Source organism: Anser cygnoides, chromosome 6 (assembly GCF_040182565.1).
Source record: "Anser cygnoides isolate HZ-2024a breed goose chromosome 6, Taihu_goose_T2T_genome, whole genome shotgun sequence".
NCBI lineage: Eukaryota > Metazoa > Chordata > Aves > Anseriformes > Anatidae > Anser > Anser cygnoides.
The window spans coordinates 32755579-32763074 of record NC_089878.1 but is presented as its reverse complement, the minus strand read 5'-3'; the positions used below and the strand labels follow the sequence as shown (position 1 = coordinate 32763074).

The 7496-nt window shown below is 35.5% G+C and overlaps 1 long non-coding RNA gene across 1 annotated transcript; it reads left to right on the top strand.

The window, feature by feature from the left end:
* Positions 1 to 521: 521 nt before the first annotated feature.
* On the top strand, positions 522 to 7270 carry LOC136791163 (uncharacterized). Its single transcript, XR_010832626.1, has 2 exons — positions 522 to 1721; positions 6289 to 7270. It is a non-coding gene; the product is annotated as an uncharacterized lncRNA (long non-coding RNA).
* The last annotated feature ends 226 nt before the right edge of the window (positions 7271 to 7496 follow it).

Here is a 7496-nt window from a genome sequence, read left to right as displayed (position 1 = left end):
CGTAAGGAAACTAAATCTATGGTTAGGAACCCTGATGTTGAAAGTTAGACTCCTAGGTTATTAGGATAACTTTGTAAGTTTCCAAATCTATTCCACTCTTCCAATTTCAATATATGGGGGAAGGAAAAAAAAAAAAAAAAAAAGAGAGAGAGATCACTTCTTTAGCTACCCCAGCATGTAATTACGTCCTGATGTGTGTCTCACTGGTTGAGTCTATATTTTGCTAAAAAACAGGCAGGGCAATGCTGTTATCTCTTTCTCAGTTCTCCACCACCTGAAGGAAACGTCTCACTCCCACATTTTAGAATTTCACTCTACAATGTAGAAGGCTTTAGCAGTGATAAATTAAAAACATTGAAATAAGTTGCCATAGTGAGTCTGTCATAGCCTAATGTCTTGACTCCAAGATAATTTGATCAGTGTCTATGTTGAGGTCTCTGGTACCCAATGTGCTGGAGCCTGTTTTCTCCTACCAGTGCTCACTCTACCGTGGTGCCAACTGCTTGATAATGCTGCCAAGATATAAGGAGGTTTCAAAGACAGTTGAAGATGCTGTTGGCCAGGTCTGAGCCAGTTGGGATATGATGAGGAGGAAATAAAATAAGTTTAATGATGATGCCTGCTGCCTGGTGACTTCCTGAGCTCAAGCTGGGACTTCAGAGTTCAAGAAAATAGTAGGAGCCAACACAGGAAGCTACAAACCCCAGTAGTGAATAGCATCAGAGTAGTTATAGATGTGACAGGGCAGGAAGATTTGTGTTGCAGTAACTGCAATGTGGACAAGAACAATGATAGCTAGAAAGCAGTCAAGAGTTGGATATTGATGGATATGAAGACCCCAAGGGAGGTCCAAGAAAAAATGATGATGTATGGTTTTACTCTCAAATCCTGTTTTACAGCCATCAAAATCTTTCTGCGGTCAGCAGGTAAATGTTAGTACATTTCCAAATATCAGAAAAGTCCTTCTGAAGAAGACTCTAGAATTGAGAAGTGGACTAAGCTTCAGGAACAAAAAGAGTAATAGTTGGGCTGTTGTTAGATTTCAGGTACTCCAGAGAAAGTCCAACATTTTTTCCATTCTTCTTTAAACTGCAATCTTGGGACGTTGCTTGTCCACAGCATGGACAGGAGGAAATTCCAGAAGGAAATCTGGCCCAACACTCATCCTGATGAGTCACAGAAGATCCAGAGCTGCCACAGCTTGCTATGAAAGGCCAAAAATTCAGGGTGTCAGAGAGATCAAAAGCGTAAGGGTTGATAGACAGGCCTGAGGGACATCACTGCAGTGAGCACTGAGTTTTCACACAGCAGGATCCTATGCTGTTGGTTCAGAGAGAGATACTGGTATTATTTCAAAGCTAAGGGGGGAATTCTGTCTCCACCCAGCTCTTGTCTTTCTCAAATGAGAGTCGTATCTACTCAAACCCAGAGAGCTTTCGCCTTCACAACATGGCATTTTAGAAATAGGAAAACTCCTCTGGGGCGATATGCCTTCCATGACATCCTGGTCAAAAATAGAGCACTGTAATTAGATAAACAGGTAGACAGACTGGAAAAAAGTCAAGAGACAATCTCAAAACATACCTGAAAGGGGGAGGAGGAGAAGATTATAAAGCACAGAATTTGACATATTTGCTGTCTTTCAGGTTTTCTGGCATATACAAGTCACTTTTTAGGCTGACGAATGGATGTACATTAAGTTCAAGGGCAGATGAAGCAAGGTAAGATTATTTTACTCAACTTGGGATTTCCATGTGTTCTGTATATTGCCCTTTAGCTGCCTGTGCAAAGAAAAAAATTATTGCATAGATCCCAATTTCAAAACTAGCTTTCCGTATTGTGCTCATCTCAAGAAAGCACCTACCTGCCACTTACAGTACTAATTGCTAGATGTAGACGTAATATTGTGGGCATAAGGTGGATTCCTGAAAATCTGGGCAGTCATAAGCATCATGGAAGGATAATTAGCTTTGTCAAAATATTTGACTCTGTAGAAAAAAAAATATATATATATATATACAGCATGAGAACTTAATAGAAAATACAGAGTATTTTTCATGTCAAAGATTAAGTCAAATTTTCTATAGAGATGTTCTGAGACTACTAATTCTAATCCACTCATATAAATCTTGCAATTTTAAAGTAATATCACACAAATCAATTATTTCAGGCTATCTATATACTTAATACAGTCCCTCAAGGAACCTGAAAAAATGTTTATTTTTCCCCTTTCCTGTTCTGAAATTATTTTATTTGATTTGCAAAATTCTGTTTGGAAAGAGATCTAAATGAAAAACACTGGGGAGGGAAATACTGATTTTTTTAAAAAGCTAACCGTGGTGATGAATGTTGAAACTTTTGCATGGACAGCTTCATGGGATACAAACAGGAATTTCCAGATTTACTATTTCTAGGAAACACAAATAACAAATCTCTTGTCAATACTGTAATATCAGACTCAGATTGAAGATTCATTCTCAGTTAGTAAAGAGAGTATATACCAGGAATAAATGATAAACACCTAAAAATATTTAAATAACACTGAAATAATTAATTCATTAAATACTACTTAAAGGCACGGTTTTAGATGTGAGAATGTCAGTGTAGGATCTTGGATCTGCCCTTTCCTTGTAGAGGTGGCCCATGCACAAGACTGCCCCTTCTTCTCAGATGTTCTGGGAGAACCATCCTACAGGCCATGGGAAATAAATTCTGAGAATGGGAGTATTTCTGGATTACTTTTGAACTTCTAAAACACTAAGTAAAGTGGTTCAGTTAGGTCAAGAGTGACTATAGCTTCTCTATAACAAATGATGCGTCTGTGGAAAGTATAGCTACAGAAAGGAGAAGGAATAATTCTTGTTTTAATACTAGATAGTCCACATGCTATTCTCAGTTGCACTCTTTCAAAAATGGGTATGAGATCTTTAGAAACAAACTTTTCACTGTTCCTGAAGGAAGTTTTGAAGTAGCTAAGTGGTGATGTTAGTAAAAAAATACGTTCTACAAACTGCTTTTGCTGAAATCTGAACATTCTAAACCTTTTCCCATGCTGTGTAGTGAGAGAGATCTCTTTATATTAATTCAGACTTCATAGATGTCACATGATATGAATACATTCCATAAGCTAAGATACAAGATTGCTCTTTAACCATAGAACAAACCAACAGGAATTTTAATCAAGACAATATCCAATAATGACTGAATGTTTTTGGAAGGTTTCCAGTATACACATTTGGGAATTTTAATCTTGATCGCCTTTGAATTTTGTAAAAAATATTTTAAAGTTTGGGGAATATGTCACTCTGGCTGATTCCAGAAATGAGCCATCTAAGGTATTAAAGTGTTTCATCTGTTCAGACATTGAATATTGCAAATCTGTTTCAGTAATTCATACCAGATAAGTTTAGAATGAATGAGCCTAAGTGAAGAAACTTGTTTCCTTTAAAGCAGGACAGCAAGTCAGAAATGGAATAAAATACAATAAAAAGAAACATTTTATAAAATCTTTATCATATTTCAGAAAATACTAAGGCAATGGTTTTTCATAGCTTCTTAGTAGTTAATATAAAATTATTGTGACTTTAGTGTTTGCAGCACTGTAAGAAAACAAATTTTCTTACCTTTTGTACGAGTTTCTGCATGTATATAGATGTATCTCTGTGTCTGCATATTTACTATGATTGAAGTGTTCAGAAAACTCAATCACTGTTTTAGGGAAGGATCATATTATCTTCAAAATATATGTGTTAGTACATCATGACTTTAATGCTCCAGCCTGCAAGTGTTTTGTTTTGGCTCTTTTTTTTTTTTTTTTTTTCCTGGAAGCAGATTACAACAGGCTCTTCTTAGTTCCCTGAAATACTACTGCAAGACTGAAAATTTTGAGAGCACTAAACTATATGTATTGTCATAAATTTTTTTGCTTAACTGTCCCCCAACTACCACTCAGAGTAATTTCATATACAATGAATTTGACACAATTTAAGAAAATAAAACAATAGAAATTGCTCATTTTAAGCTAGCATGATGTCTCAGTTGGAATATCGATATAAGTATGAATGAGAGATGAGATTATAAGCAGAAGAAGATTTAGGCTTCTTAGGACAAAAAAAAAAAAGGGACATTTTAGAAAGGTGCTAATCTTCCCTTTCTAGGAAGAACCCGCTTCCAGATATTTTGCAGCCTGATTGTGATGGTGTCTACATATTTTAGCAGGAAAGTAGTAAGAGTCTACGAAGTGTTAAAAGTGTTCATATTTTTGTTTCTTTATTGTATTAATATAGATTTCTGTTCCTTTGTTTTCCTCTTGTAGCCAATCACACAACTTAATCTCCTCTTTGCAGTGAAAGTTTAAAAGCCTAATTCTGTAAGCTGTAAAACAAACTAAGCACAGAAAGGAATTTACAGTATGTTAAAAGAATAGGAGAAGAGGCTAATAGAGTTGTATACATTTCAAGGATAGATATAATCAAGTGTGTACAATATAAAGCAGAAGGTTCATAATGATTGAAAAAGGAGAAGGAAAAAAAAAAAAAGCTATTTTGTAGTAGCTGCATGAACTCTGGCTGAACCTTGCTATTTGGCAGCCTCCAGTAAGGACAGCCTAAGATGAGGCATTAGGGTTTGAATCTGAGAAGCTGACATCAAGCAGACAGCAAGACATGATATCTTATTTTTCTGAGCTATGCTGACACAAATTGAACTCCACTTATTATTTTCTTATGCCAGTAAAGTTGCATTTGGCATTTAAGCATTTTGCTTGCAGATGTTGGAGTGCTGGTTGTCTTAATTTAAATAATTTGCAGATTGTTTGGTAGTATTAAAAGATAGAAACTCATTCTTCATATGAGTCCAATTTTATAAGCTTTTTTTTTTTTTTCTGACCTTGTGCAAGGTAAGAATTTGATATTAAACCCAAGTAGCCCAAGGGTATAAAGCCAGTTTTCTGTTATTCAAAACTTGGAGTGGAGAAAAGTTGCCTTTGAGCTGCTTAACTGATTCAAATACAAAGAAAAGATGAAAATTCCTCACAAAGATTTGAGCTAAGCAAAATGAAAGTGTTATTTCTTTGTCAAACAATGTAAGTCATAACAATATTACCCATCATATAAGAATAGTAAAAACTTAATACTTCTAACATATTCCTCATTCTTTAAGGCAGTTATACATCAGCAGAAACATACTGATACTCCTTTTAGTAGTACAAAACAGATAGGTGGCCAGCCATCATTACTTTTGTACATATAATGTTTTAACTTTTTCAGTCACAGCGATATGGATGGTATAGTGTTCCTTTTCATAAAGAGTCTTCTTTCTGTTGTACATTATGTTGCTTTTATTTGCTTGTTTGTATTCCTAGGCAAAATGTTGTAAGAGAATGTTAGTGATTTTTCTGAGAAGAGAGTAAGATGTCAGTTTACATTACAACCCCCCAGGGTAAATGGAGAGAATTCATAAAGGGTTAGAAAAAAATGTAGTGCTTTATAATGAAATGTATTTCATGTAATTTATGACTACAGTTAGAGAGTAGTCTTTCTTTTCCATTTTTCCCGTGCTGTCTACAAATTCTTAATAATTGTCTGGGGAAAAAATATTTTTACCACTTACTAAGAAACAACATAACTTGTTTTCATTTTGCCAAAAGAGTTGTCTTTGAGAAGTACACGGCCGTGTTGTCAGATTATACTAATGATCTAAGAAAGAGTGGCCTGGGACCAAAGGCTGGGAGAAATGATAAACTCATAGGTCTAGCGGGGGTGGATAGAGCCCTCCTGGAGATATCAACAGGACAAGGATTTGTGGAAGGGTTCTCACCCAAGTTGTAAGCAACTCCAGGGTCTTCTGCATGTCACTCAAACATAAACTCATTTTCTAGTATCTAAAACTGGAAATAATAATATCTATCCACATCTGTAAAAAACTTTGGAATCACCAATTGAGAAGTGTTAGGCATTATTAATAGCAGGAATATATAGAAGCAATCGTGACGAGACAATTGGACTACTCTGCTTTCAGACCAAATTAAATATCACATATAGACTGTCTGTGCAAAATGATTTACCTAGATTGCATTGAGTTACTTATGAAAAATGTGAAAACATATGTCAAATCATAATGTGTATCTTACCTAAAGCAATGTTTTAGCATTATTTGATAGATTGCCTAGAAAGTCGTTGAAAACATTTGTGTGTCTGTTGGACTACCATGGATTAATGGGAGCAATTAAGGAATATACAGACATTGCAGAGAAATTAAATGATTTCTTTGCCTTTGTCTTCACTACAGAGGATGCTGTGTGACATATCTTCTCTTTTCTGGAAATAAAGATGAGGTACTGTCAGAAGCTGCAATATCAACAGAGGACATACTGGAGCAGAAGGCAAAAATTAGAGAATAAGCGTTTATTAAAATAGGGGAATATATTTTCAAGGGTTCCAAAGGAGTTTAAGAATAAAATGGTTGAACTGCTAAAAACCCTAAAATTCAGACTCATTAAAATCCACTACTGTGCCTGATCACCAGTGACTATCTTTAATAAGAGAGCTATAGATGATCCTGGGAATTGAACACCAATTTCTTTTCTTAATATCGAGGGTATTGTGAAACAAAAATAAATAAATGAAAATCATAATAGAATAAAGACAGTGTCTATCTAGCAAAGAAAAACATGCTTCCCTAATCTATTAGAGCTTTTCAGGCACATTGCTCACAAAGAAAGAAAAAATAATTTAAAACACCTTTGACCGTGTTCTGAAAAGAGACTATTGAAAAGTAGCCAGATTAAAAAAAAATAAAAAAGCAAAATTATTTCAAATGTCAGACACTAGAAGCTCATCTGCACAAGGTCTATAAGTACTGCACTGTCTGTAACTGTTTAAATCCTTCTGCGGGTACTCTTAATGAACAATTTGGAAACAGGTTAAGCAATGTTTCACCAATGCAGACCTGGATGGGGAAGGAAGGACCTCAGCAATCTCTTCAATAAATCACTCCATGACTTCCAGAAGCCTGGAGAGCTTATAGCAAGGAAAGATCATTCTACACATGTGCTGTCTTCTGCACCATCCTCCTCAACATGTGGAATTAGGCACTGTCAGGGGCACACTAGTGGACAAGGTGGACACTGCGTTTGTTCTGAGATTTTCTAAGCAGAAGTAAATCATGTAATAATGAACACCTTGGATTTAAAGTACTGATATTAATTTAAGTGTAGACTAAGGAAGGAGAAATTTGTGACTTCGGAACCAAAATAAACTCACTGGGGACATATCATGGCTCTTTTGGCTATGTATTTTATCTTACTGTAGGACTTTTTCCATGTTACTAATGATCAAAAGGAGCTACAGCTAAACCCAAAATAGGAGCACAGAAAATAGACGTTTTCTGCATCAGAGTAGAGATGAGCTTAACTGAAAATAAGCATATGCGACAGAGGAAGTTTATCTGGACAATATATGAGCAAAGAAAACTCGGTATAAAATTTATTTCTTCCA